The 22,885-nt window shown below is 39.3% G+C and overlaps 1 protein-coding gene across 16 annotated transcripts in view; it reads left to right on the plus strand.

The window, feature by feature from the left end:
* LOC145796937 (uncharacterized) overlaps positions 1–15,580 on the plus strand; it is a 35,158-nt gene extending 19,578 nt beyond the window's left edge. For 10 of the 16 annotated variants that reach the window (XR_014337684.1, XR_014337685.1, XM_082882648.1 and 7 more), the window contains 2 exons: positions 9,914–9,981; positions 10,133–10,429. The gene's annotated coding sequence lies outside the window, so the exon portion shown is untranslated. The other 6 variants (XM_082882650.1, XM_082882654.1, XM_082882651.1 and 3 more) reach the window with 6 other exon arrangements.
* Positions 15,581–22,885: the final 7,305 nt, after the last annotated feature.

Raw genomic sequence — 22,885 nt, forward strand, 5'->3', positions numbered from 1 at the left:
GTATCAGAGCGGGTCACTCTTTGTTTTTTTTCAAAACTATAGGAGTGTGATTTTGTGTGATTAGTATCATGGATTCTATTCGTGAAGGTAACTCGACTCATAGACCCCCATTACTTGACGGTACAAACTATTCTTATTGGAAAGCTCGTATGAGAGCATTTTTAAAATACATCGATGAGAAAGTTTGGCACTCCGTAATCTTTGGGTGGAGTGAACCTACAATCACCATTGATGGGATTGATATTCCTAAACCCCTTGATAAATGGGACACAACCGATTACCAGAATTCGAGTTGGAACAGCAAAGCTCTCAACTCCCTCTTCTGCTCTGTCACACCTGAAGAATTCCGTCGAATTTGCACGTGTGAAATAGCAAAAGAGGCGTGGGATATTCTTGAAACGATTCACGAAGGTACTACCTCTGTTAAAAGGTCAAAACTTTAACGTCTCACGTCCGCCTTTGAAACCCTTTTTATGCGCGACGATGAGACGTTCGATGAATTTTATGCAAAACTCAGTGATATCGTGAATTCCTGTTTCACTCTCGGTGAAAAAATCCCGGAAGCAAAAGTTGTTGGAAAAATTTTGAGGTCCCTTCCCGAGAGGTTCCAACCAAAGGTGACAGCCATTGAGGAGGCTCAGAATGTTGATACCCTCAAGCTCGATCAATTGGTTGGAAATTTGCAGACTTATGAAGCCCACCAAATTTCTAAGAAAAAGCAAAAAGAAAATATGGCTTTCACGAGTGCCCATGAGACTGCAAAACTTCCGGAGACTGAATTTGATTTAGAGTCTGAGATGACGGCTATGCTTACAAAACAGTTTAAAATTTTTTTGAAAAAGAAGCCGAATTTCAGAGCCCCTATTTCAAAAGATAAGAGTAATGACAAACCCAAAACTGTTCCACCAAAATTTGCTCAAATTACTGAAAAAAAGATTGTAAGGGGACCAGGGGTCAAGTGTTATGAATGTCAAGGGTTTGGCCATATGTCTCTTGAATGCCCTTCGAAAAAGAATCGGAAGAAAGTCACCGTAACTTGGGATGATGAAAGCGGGTCGGAGCAAGAACCCGAAGAACCTGAATCCGGTGAAGATGGGGATAGTGCATTCATGGCATTTTGGGCCACGGTTTCTCAACCTCTTCCAAAGCTTTTGGAATCAGCTCGTGGCCAGAACCTGCATCATGCTCCCACCTTTGATAAGGCTAACTATCTGTATTGGAAAATCAGAATGAGGACGTTTCTCAGAACTTTTGAACCAGAAGGTTGGCAAGCCATTGAAGAAGATACAGAAAGTGCAGATAATCCGGGCAATCTGAGAGCCCTGATCATTATTCGTGGAGCAATCTCTAATGAAGAACAACAACGAGTTGTTCACTGCACAAAGGCTAAAGATGCATGGGAAATTCTGAGCCAATTCCATGAAAGAAGAGATTCACCTCCACCTCCATCCAGCAACTTGTCTGCCTTGGTTGCTAAATTGGATGAGGTCAAGGAGAATGAGGAGCAAAGAGAGGATGATGAAACATCTGAAGACATGGATGAGATCAATGGCGAAGAACTACAACAAGCTTACGAGAAGCTGTACGAGGAATCTCTGAATTTGTCTAAAACCAATGACAAACTCTCTCTCAAGCTCAAAATATGTGAGAGTGAGAATGTCCGGCTCAAAGGAGAACTCTTGACAGCAAAACAGAATGTCATCAAGATCTCGAGTGATAGGCAAGACTTATGTGAAAAACTTTATCCTGTGAAACTGAAAGGAATGAACTTCTAAAGGTGTATTCCACATATGAAGAAAAGCTTGAAAGTCTTGAGTTGTCACAAGCTGCATTGGAAGAGAAAGTCAGTTAGAAAGATGAAGAACTCCGTATTGCTAGAGCAACAATTGCCATGTGGAACAAAGGTTCCAGATCTCTAGAAGACATACTCGGGTCTCAACAAATGGGTTCTGACAAAAGAGGGCTAGGCTATGGTGCGACGGCTCACAAAGGACAGGCCTCTACCTCTCAGAACTTGAAGACTCAAGCAAAAGGAAAACTGAAGATAGACTAGGTTGATCCTTCACTTCATCAAGCAAAAGTAGGTAAGATCAACAAAAAGGAGGTAAAACCTGTTTTTATTTGTCATCACTGTGGTAGGTATGGCCACATTCGTCCTTACTGTTTTGAACTGTTTGGTAAGGTGTCTCAAAAGGGTAGAAATTCTAATACTTTTTGGGTTAGGAGACAACCTTACATGTCTAGGCAGAACACCAAGACTAAAAAGATTTGGATTAGAAAAGAGAATTTGACTTGTTTTGTTGCTCACACTGCTCTAAAAGCACGTGACTCACACATGTGGTATCTTGATAGTGGGTGCTCTCGTCATATGTCCGGTAACAAATCCTACTTCACCTCTCTTGAAAAATATGAAGGAGGAATTGTCACCTTTGGAGATGGCGGCACTTCTAGAGTCATTGGTAAGGGTTCTATAAGTGTTGCTGGTCTCCCCAAGCTAGATAATGCCTTACTTGTTGATGGCCTTAAAGCTAATCTTTTGAGCATTAGTCAAATGTGTGATTCCCATCATGAAGTATTGTTTTCAAAAGATAAATGTGAAATTTTGGATAAAAAGGGAAATACTGTTTTACATGGGGTTCGCACATCTGATAACTGCTATGGGATTCTTACGACTAATGATCTTACTTGTCATTCTACCACCATAAGTAACATTGATCTGTGGCATCAAAGATTAGGTCACATGAATTTCAAAGACCTAACTAAGATAGCCAACAAAGAGCTTGTGAGAGGAGTTCCTAAACTAGGTAAGAATTTGAGCCATGTGTGTGGACCATGTCAGCTTGGCAAGCAAACCCGTGCTCCTCATAAAAAGGTGAACAGCTTTACAACCAAACGTCCTCTTAAATTGGTTCACATGGATTTAATGGGTCCCACTCGCACTGAAAGCATTGGAGGTAAAAGATATATTTTTTTAACTGTTGATGATTTTACTCGATTCTCATAGGTAAAATTTTTAAGGGAAAAATCTGATACGTTTAATGCTTTCCAGGCTTTAGTCCTTAAAATCCAAAATGAACAGGGTGTTTCCATTGGGCGTATCATAAGAATCCGAACTGATCATGGTCGTGAATTTGAAAATAGTTCGTTTTCGGATTTTTGTGATATGCATGGAATTAAGCATGAGTTTTCTGCACCTATTACTCCACAACAAAATGGAGTGGTTGAGAGGAAGAACAGAGTTGTTCAAGAAATGGCTAGGGTCATGCTCCTTAGTAAGAGTCTTCCTTCAAAGTTTTGGGCCGAAGCCCTAAATACTGCTGTTTATGTCGTAAATCGTGTGTATTTAAGGCCCGGCACTTTACAAACTCCTTATGAATTGTGGAAGGGTTTGAAACCTAATGTAAAATACTTCAAAACTTTTGGGAGTAAGTGTTACATCTTCAAAGATAGAGAGCCCTTGGGCAAATTTGACTCCCGAAGTGATGAAGGTATTTTTCTAGGGTATTCAACCAACAGTAGGGCTTTTCGTGTCTATAACCTGCGAACTTCATCAATAATGGAATCTATCAATGTGGTTATAGATGATACAGGTTCTCCTACTCCAGCAACAAATGAGGATGACAATGGTGAGTTTCCAATCTTGGATACTCAACCACAAAATCTAGGAGAAGCTGAGGTTCAATCACAAGAAAAAGTTACAGCACCATCCTCACAGGTAAGTTCAAGTCCCAAGAGTGCTCAAAGGAACATCACTCCTGATGCTTCTATCACCGCAAGTCCAGAACTAAAACCATCAGCAAGGGTAAAACTGAATCATCCAGTTCAACAGGTGATTGGAAGTGTTTCGGATCGAATGAAAACCCGAAGACAGATTCGGGATGAGGTATCACACATGTGTTATGTTTCTTTAATTGAACCTAAGAATATTAAAGAGGCCTTGCTAGATGATAGTTGGGTCAATGCTATGCATGAAGAATTAGGTCAATTTGAGCGTAACGAAGTTTGGACTCTTGTTCTCAGACCTAGAAACATGAATGTGATAGGTACCAAGTGGATCTTTAAAAATAAATCTGATGAGAATGGTACTGTAGTGAGAAATAAAGCCAGGTTGGTTGCTCAAGGCTACACACAAGTAGAGGGTATTGACTATGATGAGACGTTTGCCCCAGTTGCACGTCTCGAATCCATTCGTATTTTGCTTGGTGTTGCATGTTTTCTTGGCTTTAAATTGTTTCAAATGGATGTGAAAAGTGCTTTTCTGAATGGGTACTTAAAAGAAGAGGCATATGTTGAGCAACCAAAAGGGTTTGAGGATCCTAAATGCCCTAATCATGTCTACAAGTTAGACAAGGCTTTGTATGGGTTGAAACAAGCCCCTCGGGCTTGGTATGATAGGCTAACTACCTTTCTTCTTGATAATGATTTTCACAGAGGTAGTGTGGATAAGACCTTATTTGTGAAACATACGAAGTCACATATTCTTGTTGCCCAGATATATGTTGATGATATTGTGTTTGGATCTACTGCTGAGCATCTTGTGAAATATTTTTCTGATTGCATGACACAGGAGTTTGAGATGAGCATGATGGGAGAATTGTCTTATTTTTTGGGTCTCCAAATTAAACAGTCTCCTTCGGGCATATTTGTTTCTCAGTCTAAGTATGCTAAAAATCTTGTGTCCAAGTTTGGTCTTGAGTCTTCCAAGCATGCACGCACTCCAATGAGCACCAGTCTTCACCTCTCCAAAGATTCCTCTGGTATTGATGTTGATCCTACCCTTTATAGGAGTATGATAGGGAGTCTTTTGTATCTCACAGCCAGTCGTCCTGATATTTCTTTCAGTGTCGGTGTTTGTGCTCGTTACCAAGCCAGTCCGAAAGAGTCTCACCTTCTTGCGGTAAAACGCATCATCAAGTATGTTAATGGGACCTTGGGGTATGGGGTTTGGTTTTCCACTGATACTACAGTCGAAATTACTGGTTTTTCTGATGCCGACTGGGCAGGGTGTGCTGATGATAGGAAAAGTACCTCCGGGGGGTGTTTTTACCTTGGGAATAATTTGGTTTCTTGGCATAGTAAAAAGCAGAATGCCATCTCTCTTTCCACTGCTGAGGCTGAGTACATTGCTGCAGGGAGTTGTTGTGCACAAATGTTGTGGATGAAGCAAATGCTTCATGATTATGGAATAGAACAGAATACCCTCACTCTTTTTTGTGATAACACAAGTGCCATAAACATTTCAAAAAATTCAGTCCAACACTCTCGCACCAAACATATTGACATCCGTCATCATTTTATTCGAGAGTTAGTGGATGAAGGCCTTGTTGTTTTGGAACATATCCCTACTGAGCATCAAAAAGCTGATATTTTTACAAAACCCCTTGATCTTCTTCGATTTGAGTTTCTTAGAAAGACCTTGGGTGTAATGCTCAGTAACTAGGTTGTTTCCTGTGTTCGTGAGGTGAGTGTGAGTGGCTGACTTACTGTTCTTAGATGTGTTAATCTCATTGTGATTGAGTCCTGGTATCTTTTGCATCAAAATATTAAATGAACACTGCTCATGTTTCTTACAAGATTTGTTTTACATCTTTGTTCATAGCTTATTCTGAATGCTCATACTCATTTACTTCGTGATCTCATTCTGTACACATTCTTGAGCTAAACTGTTGCAGGGGTTTCCGCATAAGTGATCAAAGTTTTCTATGGACCACTGACAGTGTTTCTTGTACTTTTGCGGAGAAATTGACCTATACTAGTATATCATGGGTGATGTTAAGTCTCTTAACCATCTACCGCCTTAGTTCACTTCCATGGTTTCTCCCTCAGTACATGATCTCCGGGCATTAGGAAAAGGCTACCTCAGAGGCACCAACCAAGCCATCATTTTGAATTCATTCTTCTCTGGTTGGAATCCATACTCTTGAGCGTGCATGCCACCAGTGAGTGCCCACAAGAAAAAAAAAAAAAAAAAGTGTCTGAGGGGGAGCTTCCGCATTTACTTAACAAATACCCCGTGATTCCTAGTGGTTTGACTTTTCTCTGTGATAGTCAGTTACTCGTGTCGGAGGTCCAGCCATCCGATCACTACTAGGATTAACTCTAGCTTTGTGGCTCTCAAGGATTGCACACACACACATTTTTTACATGAGCTCTCATGTGTGTTTTTGAGTTATGCATTCTCATGATGCGTCTGGCTTTGATTTAATACTATCTGTGCTGTTCATGAGCTGGTGTTTCATCTCTTTTCTCAAAATTTGCAGGACTCATAATTTGATGGATTTTCTTGTCTTTGTGGTTTAGTCTACACTTGCTCTTCTTGCTTGTTACAGGACTTTCTAGGTGTGTTTTGTTTTGTTTTTTTTTTTTTTTTAAAAAAAAAAAGGGTTTTTTACGCTCGAGCGGAATGTTTTACGCTCGGGCGCGTTTTTCACTCTTGCAGCAGTTTGTTCGTGTTTGGCAGTTCTGAGAGATGGGTTTTTGAGCTCGAGCGGCCCTATGCACGCTCGAGCGGGAGTCTGCTTGCATTGTTTTACGCTCGAGCGGTAACACGTACGCTCGAGCGGACCATTTTCATACTTAACTCCCTCTCTCGACTCTTCGAGTCATTTTTTTTCCTTTTTCATTCTCTCGATTTAGGGGTTTGTTTTGTGGCTGCATTGTGGTCGATTTTCCCTCTCATCCTCCATCCTGCCTGCCGATTTGCTCTTTGGTAAGTTTTACCCTCTTTTATTTTCGTTGATTTTTGTTCTATTTGGTTATAGTGGGTGTTGGGTTTGTGATTTTGTGGGTTTTGTGTGTCGTTTTTGTGATTCTCTCTCTCTCACACCTTTTCCTCGTCCTATTGTCTGATTTTTATGTGTGTTTTCTTTATTGTGTCAGTGGTATTCGGGTTTATCTGTGTTCCTGCTTTCATGTCTTTATGGACTGTTGAGGTCACTGTGCGTGAGTATGGGTCTGGTCTTGAATACATTGCTTTGATTTTCTCATGATTCATACTTATACTTTGCAATTTCTCTCATATTGGGTGTATTAGTTATGAGTTCTTCAATACCATGCTCCTCTTTGTTCATGCTTGATCTTTTGCATTGCACATTGAGGATTTCATGCCCTGTTTTTTTTAATTTGGTTATTGAACTAATGATTTGCTTTGGTTTTGTTTTGGTGTGGTTTGGGTTTTGGGTTTGTTGGTTTGTTGGGTGTTATAGTGTCTTTTTCGGCATGTCTGCTCCTGCTCCGAAACGCCGAAAGGCCACCGTCTCTCGCCCTCCCTATAACCCTGTTAGGTTTCAGTCGGCCACACAATCCAAGTCCTTCCACAAATCTTTTGTGAATCGCACAGTTCATTTAGAACGGAATGTTCAACCTGATACATTTGAGTCCATCCACATTCGTTCTTTGTTCGACCCTCTAGGTGGTGACCTTGTTTTATTGTTTTCTGGGCGTCAGAATCTCGATTGGGTTCGAGAATTCTATTGTAATATGGAGGGTATTCGTGATTATGAGCCATCTTTCACTACATGGGTTCGGTCAAAATCCATTTTCGTCACCCCTGTATTGATTCGCCAACTTCTTAAGATTGAGCAAGTCTTTCCCAAATACTATCCTTTCCCTGTTCCTGACCGTCCTACTTGTAACTTTGATGATGTGGCTTTGGAGTTGTGTGGTGTTGCCCGTCATTGGCCTAAAGGAGGTTTGATTAAACAGTTTGAACTTCTTCCGGAGTTCAGACTGCTTAATCTGATTGTCTGCGCCAACATCATTGTCACCACACACTTATCCGAGGTCAAACAAGACCAAGGATTCATTTTGTCCTGTATTGCCCGTCACCGGTCTATTGATCTTGCCTCTCTTATTATAAAAAAGATGATCGGTGCTCATGGGCATAAAAAACTTGGCCTTCCCTACGGTTGCTTGATTAACCGAATTTTGTCTGACCTTGGGACCCTTATCCTAGACGATGATGAGTTTGCCTCTCCTTCTCGCCCTTTTACCAAGAAAACTATGTCTCAAAGTTGAGCTCATATTAAGGGGGAGTCATCCCGGGTTGGTCCTTCTGCAGGAGTTGCTGCTGGTCTTGCTGAAGAAGCCGAGTTTGATGCCACCGCAGCCGGTGATGATGATGAAGCTCCTGTTCCCCCTCCGGATCTTCCTGCTCTGTTTCAGCAGTTCGCGGAGGCCATGATCAGACGCTTGGATTTTTTGGATGCTCGCTTCGATGCCTTTGATGGTCGTCTTGGTCAGATTGAGGAGACTCTCACCCATCTTGCCCGTCTCATTCAGTCTCCACGGCCACCCGATGCTTGATTTCTGATCCCCGGCCAAAAAGGGGGAGTGATGTTGCTTGTGTGGGTACAGTTGGGTACAGTTGATCAGTTGATTACACTTTTTTGGTACAGTTGTTCTCTGGTTATCCTTCCTTGGTACAGTTGGATTTTATATAGCTTTTTCTTTTTGATTATATTTTGGATATATGTTTATGGATGGATGGATATATGTTTATGGATGGATGGATACTGGTTTGCTTATGATTGGCTTAATGGTTTATTATTTAATCCAGTTCCACCTGTTTTTGGTTGGCTTGTGTTTGGGTGTTCTGTTTCAGGCTCATGGAACACGCGCATAAGTGGATGAAGTTGAATGAATGAATTCTTTCCCAAGTTGTGTGTTTTCGGATTTTAAAAGAATGTTTTGTTTATTTGTTTTGTAACTTTTATAGTGCGTGTGTGTAAGGAACAATGGTTAGAATGGTTTTTTCCGGGAATTGACAAAGGGGGAGATTGTTAGGTCCCTATGTTGTCAAATCCGGAGACAAAAACATTGTGTTGATTCAAATGTAATTTTTTGTGTTTTTGTTCTGTCCGCTTGAGCGGATCCTTGTGAGCTCGAGCGTAGATTAGCAGGTCTCAGTATTTTGTCAGGGCAAGCAAAAAATACTGGTGGGTGTGATTTTACGCTCGAGCAGCTTCTCCTATGCTCGAGTGCATCTCAGTTTGTTCGCACGCAGTTTTTGGTCAGTCCGCTCGAGCGGGCTGTGTTGAGCTCGAGCGGAGATCGCGGATCCAGATTCCTATTTAAAGCTGTTAAGGGTGTTTTTTTGAAGGAGTTTTTCCTAGATCTGATCTACAAGCACTAGGGTTGTGTTTAAAGTTTTCTTTGGAGATTTTTCATAGTTTTCCTTGATGTTCTTGAGAGAGTTCTGAACTTATGCATTGAGATTCATACATCAAGGAGGTTGCTTCTTAAGTTTCAAGTAAGTTCTCTTCGGTGGATTCCGAAGATTAAAGCGTAGAATCCAAAAGGCGTTTGATTCTACGCAATCGTTAATTCGACAAGTGAAGTTGTGGTGTGGAATCAACTTCAGGATCAATTCCGTGACGAAGGTGTGGTGAAAGAGTTACAGAAGATTCAGAGACAAATTGACTGGGTTGGGTAATTTGTATGGTATCTTTGTAATCTTTTCGTTCTTCAGTAGTGGATTGATAGTGGCGGTTCGCCCGTGGTTTTTGATTACAATTGAAGGTTCTTCAATTGTGGTTTTTTTCACGTAAAAAATCATTTGTGTCAATTTATTGTTTATTCTAAAAAACAAACAAACTAAAATCACTCTCGTAAGTGTTTGATGATTTTAGGTTGAGTGTTTTGAATTAATTGGGATTTGGAATAAGTTAATCTTGATCTAATCACAAATCACGTAGGATTTTCAATTTGGATTGTTAAGAGGTATGAACTTAGGCACTTCCAACATGCATACAAGCACAAAAAAGCAGCTTTAGATTAGTAATAGGAATAATTTAGATTCTCTTTATGTTTTCTTCTACTCATTCTTTAATTATTGTTTCACTTAGATCTATGCTTTTGCTCTTTATTTATTTATTATTTATTTTTTTTATTTTTTTGTTTTGATAAATGTAAGTTTGAAGCAATGTGGTAAGAGTTGCAAGCTTAGATGGTTGAATTATCTTAGACCAGACATCAAAAGAGGTAACATATCCTCACTACAACAAAAAAACATTTTTAATAACATTTTTTAATATCATTCTTCTTAAAATCTTATCAAATATAATGCATTTAGCATAAGATGACGTGAATGTTTTTTTTTTTTTCTAATAAATTCATATTTTATTGGCAACAGGATTAGTTGCGCTAGCTATTGTTGCAGGTTTAGGTGCCTTAACACGTACATTGGGCATCCTCGTCCCTATGATAGAAGCAAGTGGGTTTGCTACAGCTGCAACTGCTATAGGAACTGTTGCCGGTAGTTTTAGATAATCTCTAAATAGTTTTGGATATGTTTATATGCGTAGTTTTGGATGGTTTAAACTTTCTGGATAGTTTAGAACTTAAGATATAGTTTGTGAATGTTTGAAATGTATAGACAATTGTAGAATGTTTATAATTTATGGATATAGTTTCTTTTTGATGTTTCAAATAATATTTTGGTAGTTGATTGATATTTTGTGAGACTTATTTGTAATATTTGTTAGATTGTACAGAATTGGTCAAATAGAATCTGCTGAATTTAAAAAAAAAAATAATTGCATATTCTACGGCAGGCATAATAAGTAATTGTATTACATATTTTACGGCACGCAATTAGCATCGTTATTTGTCTCACCAATTAACGGCGTGCAAAAATAGTCGTAGAAAAAGTAACAACGACGCACAAAATCTGTTGTTAAATAGTTTTTAACGACGTACTATAGCATGTCGTAGAAAAAGTATCAACAACGCACAAAATCTGTCGTTAAATAGTTTTTAACGGCGTATGAAATATGTTGTTGAAAGTGAATGACTTTCCATGACTGGTCATAATATGACGTGTGAAGCCCCTGAAAAATGTTTTCTCTTTAAAAAACCCTAATGTTTAAATTATTTTCTTAAAGCCCTTAGTTACTTGAATTATTTCGAATCTTGTCGGTTAGCATTTTTTTTTTTATCAAAATCGGAATATCCTAGCTGGATTAGGTTCTTTAGCCTAATTTAATTAAATTCTACATAAGTAAGGTTCCAATACATGAATTTAATTCCAAGCCCTCACTTCTTTATTTAAATTCAAAAATTTTTCCAAAACTAGTACATGTACTTTTATATTATAAGTACCATCAATCAAATTGAGATATATATATATATATATATACATTGGGGAATATGCTCCTAGTACCTAGATTGATTAAAAAAAAAAGGCCCTATCACCCTTCCCAATGGCCGGCCACCCTAGAGAGAAGTGAGAAGCCTATTTTCAAGATTTATAATCATGGTATTCTAGAAACCAAAAAAAAAAAAAAACTATTCAACTAGGAATTAACTAGGTGTTGCCTAATCCCAAGGTTAAGCTCCCTAATCACTCCTAATTCATTGAACTCCAAGTAAATCCTAGCTTGTCCATTCAATTCCAACTAGTGGGCTTCTATGTCATTTTACACCAAATTTGCCTATAAATATCACCACTCCCTAGCATGGCAAACACAAGCATCACACTTGCAAACACAAGCATCACACTCACACACACACTTTCGGCTAGAGGAGGAGAAGGAGAACAAGAGAGAAGTCTTGAGAGGAAGAGGAAGGGAGAAGAGAGCCATCTTGTTCAAAGCTTAGCAAGTAAGCCACAACACAACCTTCTCTTTCATTTTCCTTTTTCAAATACATGTTCTTAAGGGTTCTAAATATTGTTTTCAAATGTCTTATTGATGAGCTACTTGTGTTAAAAATGATAAGGGTTGAGCCATGATTCTACCTCTCTTGTAGTTTCCCTCATTTCGGTACAAAACTATTGTTTTTACTCCAATCTCTCAAACTTTCCAAAGGCACACCTTCAAGAAAATTTTTTGAGTTTAATATATGTTAGTTAGCATGTTTCATCACAAAAGAAATGAAAATTTTCCCATAGTGGATCTCTTTTCTCACAAATCTTCTTGTTTTAGGTATTGTGCCTTAAAATTTGCTTTCGCAGCCAACTTTCAAAATTTCTAGAAAAATGTAGAAAATTATTCTGGACCTCTATTTTATGTCAAAATCTTCCTTAAGGAGTTATCTTTCAACTAAAATTATTTTCATGGAAAAATAGTGGGCGGTTTGCAAGAAAATCAAATTTTCGTAACGATCGACGAATCTGGACAGCGCTGGAGTGTTTTCTAAATAACTTAAAATCTAGAAAAGCTATCCCATTTCTGAAATATGTTCTGGAAACTAGATTAGATTCTCTACGAACCATAGGAAGACCGAGTCCGGTAAAAATTCTAAAATAGCCCTTCTATTCTAATCCTTATGTGATATCGAATCTGGAAATCTTGTTATGCATAGGTGTTTTATGCTCTTGTGTTCATGAAAATGTTTATTAGCGTATGATCATATCTTGGCACGATGTTGTACATATTATGGTTATGTTCTTATTCTCCTTCATCTTAATGATGCATGCTTATGTGGATATTATTATCTTGTTAAGATTGGTTTAACCTTGTTTTAAAACATTTAACTCAACGGGAAACTTAATTGGGATGGTATTGGGTTTTCGATCACTTGAGTAATGATGATAATGTGAGATGTGTGGATTGTTGGGATGCGTTCCCTACTTGGAAGTTAAAGTCTTACGCAAGTGGTTTTCGGAACCCTTGAACGGAGCGGTTGTATTCGGACCCTAGGTGGTTTGGTGTGAGGAGGGATTTGAGCAAGGCCCATTCTTACCGTCTCTTTTGAGGCCCTGCGGTTGGCGCTACATGGTATATAACCGTTGGTAGGCATCCGAGGTTAGTTCTGCAACAAAGCAGCAAAAGAGGGGGCATACCGAATAATCCGCGTCCGATTCTTGTGGTTGGGAGGACGAAATCTCTTTGGGGGATTTCTAGTTTAGTAACATCTAACTTGTAACCCTTTATTTATTTAGTATCATGCTTTACTACTTGATGTTATAATTGCGATTGTGTATTGGACTGGGAAAAAGGGACGAGGTGTGTGTGTGTTTACTGGGCATTCAAAGCTCACGGCGTATCAAGCCAGGTGCCGAAGAGGAGCTTATAGTTGGAGACGACGAGCATGAAATCTTCGAAGGCTTTTGGCTATCTTAGGAAAGTTAGAAATTCCTTTTGATATTTTGTAAGACTCATATGAAGTTTTAAACTTTCTTTTTGGGATGTAATGTAATGGAACAAGCTTTTGAAATTAAGGATATTCGTGGTTGTTATGTACTTATCTTCTAATACTATGTGTACACCTTATTGTTGCTTATGAGACCTTGTATCAATACCTGTTAAGATCTGTCAAAAGGGTAGTGCGCTGTCTAAGAAAGCCGGACTTAGAAGGGAGGCTAATTTGACTCCTCCGGCGATCTGAGATCTTACTTGGTTATTGACCATAGGACTCATTAGTGACTCTCCCTTGACTGCATCCCATAGTGTAGATTCGGGGAGTCACATGACGCGCGCTACACGTCGTAGAAGGATTTTTAAGGCGTGCATTGCGCACTGTAAAAACGTTTTTTTGTTGTAGTGGATGTACAATGAATTACCACTTGCACTAGTAAGTGATTGAGTAGTTTTCTGGAAATATTTAGTTTATAGCGATCCCGGGTTTACCCTTGTTGTGCAGTGATCCTGACATGTGTCCGTGGATGTTGGTAGTTGTTTATTATCTTGTTTGCATCCTTTTTACTTCGTATTGAATTGTAGGATGTGTTGGGCAGGTTTGTTACAGGTTGGGTGTGTTTGGGAGCCTAGTGTTGCTGCCCAGATTTTTGGACCTTCGCTCGAGCGAGGAGTTGGTCGCTCGAGCGAGAGTTGAGTTTGTGTCTGGTGGGTCGAGCCAGAGTGGCTTCGCTCGAGCGAGCGATGGCGTCTGGTTCTGGACCTGAGAGTTGCGTTTCTTGGCTCGAGCAAGCTTTTCTTGGCTCGAGCGGTCTGGTTTGTTTTTCGCTCGAGCGAGAGGTCTGTCGCTCGAGCGTGCTTCTGGTTGCAGACCTGAGGGTTCGAGTTGTTGGCTCGAGCGAGAATTCTTTCGCTCGAGCGCACTTTTGAGTTTTTGGCTCGAGCAAGAGCTTCTTGGCTCGAGCGAGAGTTTTCTGTGTCTGGTCGCTCGAGCGACGAAGGCTTCGCTCGAGCGAGCGTGTTTTATATCAGCGGACAGTAGCGTTTTGAACATGACTTTTTCATCTTTTTTTTTGATCAAACCCTAGATCCGAGACTCTCTCTCTACACTTATATTCTCTCTAAAAATTGATCTCCCTAGAGTGTGAATCTAGCCTAGGGCCTTTGTTAAAAAGATAGAGGGCGTTGAGAGCTTTGTTTTAATCTGAAAAAGTTGGGATTTGGAACACGTAGATCTTCGAGTCTTCATCTCCTTTGTGGCTCAAACTTCGAGGTAGGGATATCCTACTCCTCTTTATGGATTTTGTCTTTAAATTTTAGTATTTTGAGATGTTGGGGTTGGTTTGGTAATTTTGTGAAAGTTTGGGGCTTTTGTGCTATTTTACAAAAGTTGGGGTTTTACTCATAATAAACCTAGATGCATGTTTGGCATAGAAAAATGGAATGAATGTTGAATTATTGATGAAAATGGGACCTAAGGGTTGAAATGTTAATTATGGGAATTGACCTAATTACATTGTTTAATTAATTGGGATAATTAATTGTGAGAAATGAGGAAATGAAATGTTGATTGAATATCCATTTGTGCATTTATTTTCTGTTTAGAAATAACTGCTTTGGGCTATCGGTGGAGGATAGTCGTGATTGTTGTAGACAATGCATGATGATTAGGCAAACTGAAACTAATCAATGAAGTGTGTCATGGAACTTGACGGTTGATAGAATACATTAACTATATGTATTGAGTGATTGTATATAGAACCAATGTGTTTGTATACGTTATGTGTAGAGGAGGAGATGGGGGATGTACTCCGCGGTTTAGGGGAAGATAGGGGATGTACCTCTAAACCGGATAGTGTTGGGAGAAGATAGGGGATGAACTCCGTAGATACAGCTCATATGCTTGTCTAGAGAAGTGAAGATTGAGCTCATATGCTTATCTTTGTGAAGTGTGGATATAGCTTATATGCTTATCTGTGGATATTGTTGTTATACATATCTGTTGTAGAATGTGGATATAGCTTATTTGCTTATCTGAGAATGTGGATATTGTTGTTATACATATCTGTTGAGAATGTGGGTAGTGCTTATATGCCTATCTGTTGAAAAAGAAAAAATGAAAAGTAATTTGGACTCATAAGTCGTATGACATAAATATGTGATTTATGTGATTGTATCAGTGTTGGCCATCTATCAATTGCTAATATTTTAGTCATTGTTCATGGTTGGTTTAGTGTATTTCTACTGGGCTGTGGCTCACCCTATATGGGAATATCATTTTCAGGTGCAGGAAGCATGCCACCTCCAAGGACTTAGCTTGGGAGGCTAGAGGCGGACATAATGTTGTCGTTTTACTTTTTGATGTATTACATGTAAATACAAGCCAAGGGCTTAATGTGTATGAGTTAGTACTCTTTTGTTGTAACCAAGTGTTAACTTGGAAAGCTGTAAGCCTGTAGGGCATTTGCTTTTGTTGTTAACATGTAATACTTTTTGTAATGAAACTCTGATAAATGAAAGAATGTGGAACTTTTGAATATCAATGTATATCTTATTTGTTGGGTTTAATGTTATTATTTTGAGGGCGTTACATAGTTGGCATTAGTCCTTCCTGTATGCAATTCATATCAGCACCACTATCTGCCAAAGCGATAGCATCTTTTATTATAAAATCTGGTTTTATAATAAAGGTGATCCTGATATACTATTTGTGGAAAGTTACTGTATTCATAAGACAAAGATAATCAACTTCATCTTTTTTGGTACTGGATTCTTCTGGTATAGCTATACCTTTTTCTTTGGCTGTAGATTTATTGATCTGAGTATTAAGCTTTTTAATCTCAGCATTAATAGCAATATTGGAAGTCTGTGAGTGTTTGATTTCTACTTTTAAAGCATTTACCTCTGTTTTAAGATCCTGGATAGTAATAAGTTTTTCATCAGAAGTATGTTGAATTCTTTTATATACTTCTTTCATGCTGTAATGTTTAGGAGGAATGACGTCTTCCTTCTTCTGTTGCTGGTAACAAAGTTCTAAAAACTTTAGTTTCATGGCTGGATCTGTGATTTGGCAGCAATGTTTAGCCTGTTTTGTTCTGTATTTGTAAGAACATTGATACTAGGGCCACTAATATCAAGTCCATTCATTGCTATTATTGCTTTCAAATAGTTAGCCTCTTATGTAATTTGATTAATATTAGTTTTGCAGGCGCAAATTTCTGGATTATCATCAGATGTGGTTGATTCGGAATCTGATGAGTATAGAGCTCCAAGTTCATTATCTGAACTTGAATCTGTACTAGAATCTTCAGAAATCATCTGAAGGATTTGTTGCTGGATTTCATCATCCAAAGCTAACTCATTTAATTTCTGTTGTATTTTAGCTTTGCAACGATTGACATAATGACCTGTTTGGCCACATTTATAACATTTAACTGTAGACTTATCTTTCTTTTTATAAGAAGGCTTCTGTTTGCCTTTGGATTTTGAAGACTGTTGTTGCTGAATAATTTTCTTAGATGGTTTGTATTTTCTGGAATTTTTGGAATAATACTTTGAAGATTTTCCATATTTATGTTTTTTGTTTTTATGTTTGGAAGGATACTGGATTTTAGTATCATAGGCAAATTGTTCACAAAATTCACTTAGTTCATTATGACTCTGTTTTTTTATTTGATTCTGTAATTTAAGATCATTGCATAAAGCAAGACCTTCTTCTGTGACCAATCTTATGAGTTGGCCATGGGTATATTCGGAATAAGGAATAGACATCTTACTATGTTTATCCCTTAATTTCTTTCTGATTCTCTCAGCAAAGAGAGTTGGAAGGCCATCAATAAATTTGGCTTTCCAATGATCACTGTTGGCGTCAGATCTTCTGACAACTCTCATCATAAAAATATCTTTATACCATCTAAAATGAGATAAAGAGGGACATCTTAAATTTTGTAAAAGTTCTTTACTCCTATCTTCTATACCATCTGTAGAAGCACCTACAAAATGATGTAGAATTGTATTGATAAGAGTATAAACAACATCTTGTTCTGTTATTACATTTCTTGTGATGGGTTCTGTAACTCTTTTAAAAGCTGTAAGAATCTTAGTTTGCTTGGTTTCAGTGATGATGTTTATCCTACCATCCTTTAAGTATACCTGTAAAACCATTAACCAGAAATCTGGTGATTTCATGATCATCATTATCATTCTGTTTATAGATTGTTGAATACATTATCATTTGATGCAATAATTCAAAAATATGATATTATGAAAGACCATCTATATTCCATTCACAAATGATTTTACCATGATATGATTTTTGTGTCTGTAGAAAATCTTCTTCATAAAGAATATCCATTGGAGTGCTCCTAGGATAATAATATCTACTAGGTGCTATTTTACTGGAAGTTGCATTCTGATAATGAACTTTATTTATGGAATTCGGTTGCTCTAGAAAATTCTTTTCGATTTCTGTAATTTGGGATAAAGTAAGGTTTTCTTCTTTATCTTTGGGTGGAAAGTGTCGGGATAACATATTAATTTGAGATGAGGAGGATTCTCCTATTTTAAGATTTTTAATTCTTCCAATAAGAGTTTCCATAAATTCTGTATCTTGTTTAGACGATTTAAGTTTAAACTTTGTTACGTCTAAAGGTGGTTTGATTGTTACTGGAATTATTCCTGAAGCAGTTTCAGTTTTAGGTTGGAGTTTATAACTATCTTTAATTTCCATAACAGCTTCTTCAATTCTAATTAATTGTTTTCCTGCTGTTTGGCAAAAAAAGATTTGTATAATTATTCTGTTTGATTAAGGGTACAATTTCTTTAATTTGAACTTGTTCCCTAATTCCAACTACCCCTGGAGCTTCAACAAAAGCTGTGATAACTGTAACAGCGCCCGCGGTGGGGCCTCGCGCTACAGTTCGGACTCTAGATTTGTGTCACGGTTCTAAATCTGAACCAAAGAGTCCACATCTGGCAAATCGTTTTGAGAAACAGATTTTTTGAAAAAGTAGTGCCAAACATGGACTGCTTTGCCAGATACAGAGTCGCCACCTAAATATTTTTTTTTTATGGGAGAATTTAGGAAACCCTGACTCGGTGCCGAAGGCCACACGTCCGTCATCACCGGAGTTGTCTCGGCTCGGGAGCTTGGGTACGATCGGGGAAGGTCAGCTATGAGCACCCCCTTTCGCCCGGTCCGAAGACCGGCCTCTACTAACCATGATATCCGTTTTTGAAAACTTTACGTGTTCTTATTCCATTTATTAGCCTAGAATTACTATGTTATGCGCGCGGCAAACAAGTATAGACTAGATTGCCTAATTTGGAAATAAACATTGCATATCCGTTTGGTTTGAAAATGCTTTGGAATTTGCTACTCGCAAGTAGGCTAAAATACGGATTTCAACGAGTTTTTCCAACTCAAACAACCCAACCTTCACCCACAGGCATTCAAAACAGTTTAACACATAAGCATCTAGCCACATGTTAAGCATGCTGTTATGGCAACATTCACACTCATGCGATATGCTAAAGCGGAAATACTTACATAGTACTCCGCGCCAAAACAAAGAACTTGTTAGTAATCATGCATGATCCAAGTCCATGTGAAGTGCCTAATGCATCGCATACAAAATGTCGCTAAGATAGGCTCGGCTATCCTAAACATGTCATGTGAAAATGCACAATTATCACGTATTCAGTTTGAAAATTGAAGTATTGATGCAATTAGCGTGATGTACCGAGCCTAATGCATGTAATACAAATGCATGGATGCACACATGCATAGCATAAGGTATGCTAAATTAGACGTGACCTAATACTAACCATCAAAGCAGGTAAGTAAAAGGGAAGAAAGACGTGAGGTTGGAAGACATACACACACTCACGCACACTTATTACAGATTTGCCCTCGCTCGGAGGGACCAAATAAATATTACAAATTAATTAACTACGCGAGCTAATTAAATATTACAAATTAATTAATTAACAAATTAACTAATTAATTAAAGCAGGAAAGCGTCTCGGGAAACGCGCCACCATGCGCAAGCTGCCTCTGTTTTCCTTCCTTTCCTCCTCTGGAGGTTGTAAAAACCTCAGGACTACATCCTTGGACAGAGGGTATCATCACCGGCTGAATGAAACTTCCACCGGCAGTGTAGTATAGCCATCGGCACAAAATAGGGCCTGTCGGCAGAGAAAAATGTGCCGGTCGGCACATTACACTGCCGGTCGGCAGAGTATTCCTGCAGAACCTGCAACTCACAGCAACAAAGGGCGAAACAAGGCATGGCAGCATATTTCAAGGCATGTATGCATCAACCATGTCTCTTATCATTGTGATGACTCAAAGGGACATGTGCCTCGGTTCTTGGACCACCAATCACGCATTTCCATGCATGATGGCCCAAAGAACCAAGTATGCAACTTTGGTTTCAAATGTATGCACACCAATCAAACAAAACTCCCAATCCCTATCACACAAGTCAAGGGACAAGGAATGCATGCGAGATGCAATGCAACCTAAGCATGCAACCTAAGGAATGCAACATGGCATGGTAACAAACTCATGCAGGCATACAAGCATACAAATGGTAATGCTAACCAATGTCAAGATGGACTTATATGTGATTTGGGCAGCTCTAATAAGGCCCAAAACAGTAGCCAAGGTGCTATAAAATGGAGGCTAAATGGCATGCACACACACATGCACATAAGGGCCAACACTTAAGCACAAATCAAACAACATTCAAGCACACTTGAAAGGAGGAAACATGGATAATTGGCATGCAACACGAGCCCTAAAATCATGTTAGGATGGTGCCAAACCAAGCAACAAAATCAAGCCAAAACATGCAACAAATAGTCCAAGTGTTCAAAGCAAATCAATAAGGCATTGAACTACACTTAACATGACCAAACATGGCATGCATTATACAACTAAAAACAGATTTTTAGCATGTTAAAACAAGGCCAAAGGACTCCTTAGATGGCATCTAAGTGGCCCAAATTCAAAGGCATACATCATGGCCAAAACATGGAGCATTGCAACACATACTTTCAAAGCATTAAAGAGGCATGCGAGGCAATCAAACGAGCATGGAAATGGGACTGAAATAGCATGCAAGATGATCCCAATTCATCAAATTCATGCAAAGATGGCATGCTACACATGCACATACTCAAGGCCAACAAGCCCAAATACAAAAGAGCTATATAATGCATGCAAAGATCAACCCAAACGATTATGGACAGAGCTAAAACATGGCAAAATAAGCACATAAACTTCACAAATGCAAGCCTAAAACATGCTCCAACTAAGGCTAACAACCTAAGGCACATTAAGGCATAAACATGGCATTACATGGCAACTATGCTAAACATGCATGGAGTTCCAAAACCAACTTTAAATCATGTTATATCATGGATATATAAGCATGAAAAACAAACCAAACATGCTCAACACACACTCAAGCATAGGCTTCTTTAAGAGGCCAAGATGTGCCCTTTTCAAGGACAACAAGGAGAGGGGGTGGCCCTCTCCTTCTTGGGACTTCAAAGGATCATCTTCACCACTGAAATCCCTCAAGATTTCAGTGGTGAAGAGACCTCAACACCAAAATCCCGGAGCTAGCACAAAATGGCTCAAAATGAGGCCTTTTGGGGCCTAAGGGTGGTCAACACCCCTCAAACAACAAAACACTCTTAATAAACAATAAAGAGGGCTTAAAAAAAGAACTTTTTTATGTTATACAATAATCACAAAAACAGCTCTAAGATAGGTATAAAATTGATGCAAGAATGGGGAATAAAGGTGTAAGTTTCTTACCCTTGTAGTCCTCTTCAACAAGGATGCTCCAATGGCCTCCTTTGGCTCCAAATCAGTCAAGAAGCTCAAGAACAACCCCTTAGAACTCTAATCTTAAGAGGAAGGTGAAACACTAGGTGTTTGTGTACAATAGTAAGGCACAAAACACCTAGTGTGCAAAATGGGAGGGAAAGAGAGATAGATTGTGTATGTCTAACCCTAACCCTAGAAAACCAGAGCTCTCCTCTGTCTTTTTTCTCTCTAAAATGTCTAAGCCTCTTTCTTTTGCCTTAGAGAGGGCTTCTCTCTATAAGCCTCTTGTAAAGCTTACCAAACAAGCTTTGCAAGAGGGAGATCCCTCCATACACGTGTATGGAGGGGAGCAAAAGTTATACAGCTGTCCAAAAATATCTGCAAAAGCAGATGAACAGCAATCGGCCGGCAAAAAATGCCATCTTGGCCAAACAAAGTGCCGACCGGCACAAAAAAGTGCTGACCGGCAACAAATAGTGCCGACCGGCAAACTAAATTGCCGGTGGCAGCAAAAACCAGCCGGTGGCATCTAGCCACTGCCGGTGAAGGGTGGGGATGGTCTACAAGCCCCACTCTGCCTCTCAAAGGCAAGATGCAAGTGTTTGGTGCAAAACCAGACACTAAACGGTCGAGTTCGGGGATCCTGAGGCAAGGCGCGCGAGCCGAGACCTCCGGGAACTCCAAACGAACACAAACATGGATAATCACCGAGTGTTCAAACGGTGACGTCCAAGTCTTGAGGACGGTCAAAAATGGGGTGTCTACAGTTGCCCCTCTTTGACAGAACTCGAAAGTCATAACAATGACGGGAGTGAATGTCAAAGCCCAGAGACGACCCATTTTTGACAAGGCCGAAGACTTAGACAATCATGCAATACAAATAAGATATGCGCCCGAAGGCAGGGGCAAAATGCACGACAATGCACAGAGCCGAGCATAACTTATGATCATGCAAAGAAAGCTGTAATGAAGCAAACATGCAACAATTTTAAGCTAGCATACCAAACTACACTACAATGCAGAAAGGATGTAAGAGAATTATGGAATTCTCAATACGTCTCACTCGGGAGATACAATACCTGTGCGGCTCGTCTGGTTGCACCAGCTTCAAATGAACCGTACATACAATATCGTGCCTGAAAAAGAAAACAAACTTAACAGGTACAATATTGTTAGCAACATGCATGACAATGCAAATGTGGATGCAAAACGATATGCGATATATACAAAACAATGTATAAACAATGCAAATGCAGATGCAATGTAATTGAAACAATGCAAGCTACATGCAAAGCAATTGAATCGTGATCCAATCACGAGCGGTTCGAAACCACACCTATGTCAAATAGATTGATGGAGGTAACAAGTCTGTCTACCATAGAACGGTCAACTGAACTATGAGTATTGTAGACAGACGCAAGAACAAGTATTGGGTGGAATGACACAAGTGGGGAAACAACCCGCTGGAGAAAGGACTACGATCCTAATGCCGGATGCAAAAATTACACTACAATGTAATGGGTGGATATGGCACGCAGGCCAAACCAAATCTTGCCTAGGAAAGGCATGCATACATACAAGCCATGTGTAACACAGAAAAGGTGCCGCAACCCTCAACCAACATATCAACGTGGAATCGGCGCGATACACATACAGAACTGTGTTCTAACATGAAAAGTAAGGGCACATACCAGACCAAGCTCAACCTGGAATGGCGCAAGCCAAAGGCGGAAGGTGATGCAATGAATGCATGCAATCTACAATGCAATATTTACAAATATGCAATGGAATGGATACAATGGATATGGCATGCAAGCCAAACCAAATCTTGCCTAGGAAAGGCATGCACACGTACGAGCCATGTGTAACACAGAAAAGGTGCCGCAACCCTCATCCAACATATCAACGTGGAATCGGCGCGATACACATACAGAACTGTGTTTTAACATGAAATGTAAGGGCACAT

The sequence above is a fragment of the Camellia sinensis genome, chromosome 8, assembly GCF_055761805.1.
Source record: "Camellia sinensis isolate YWXY chromosome 8, ASM5576180v1, whole genome shotgun sequence".
NCBI classification, from domain to species: Eukaryota; Viridiplantae; Streptophyta; class Magnoliopsida; order Ericales; family Theaceae; genus Camellia; species Camellia sinensis.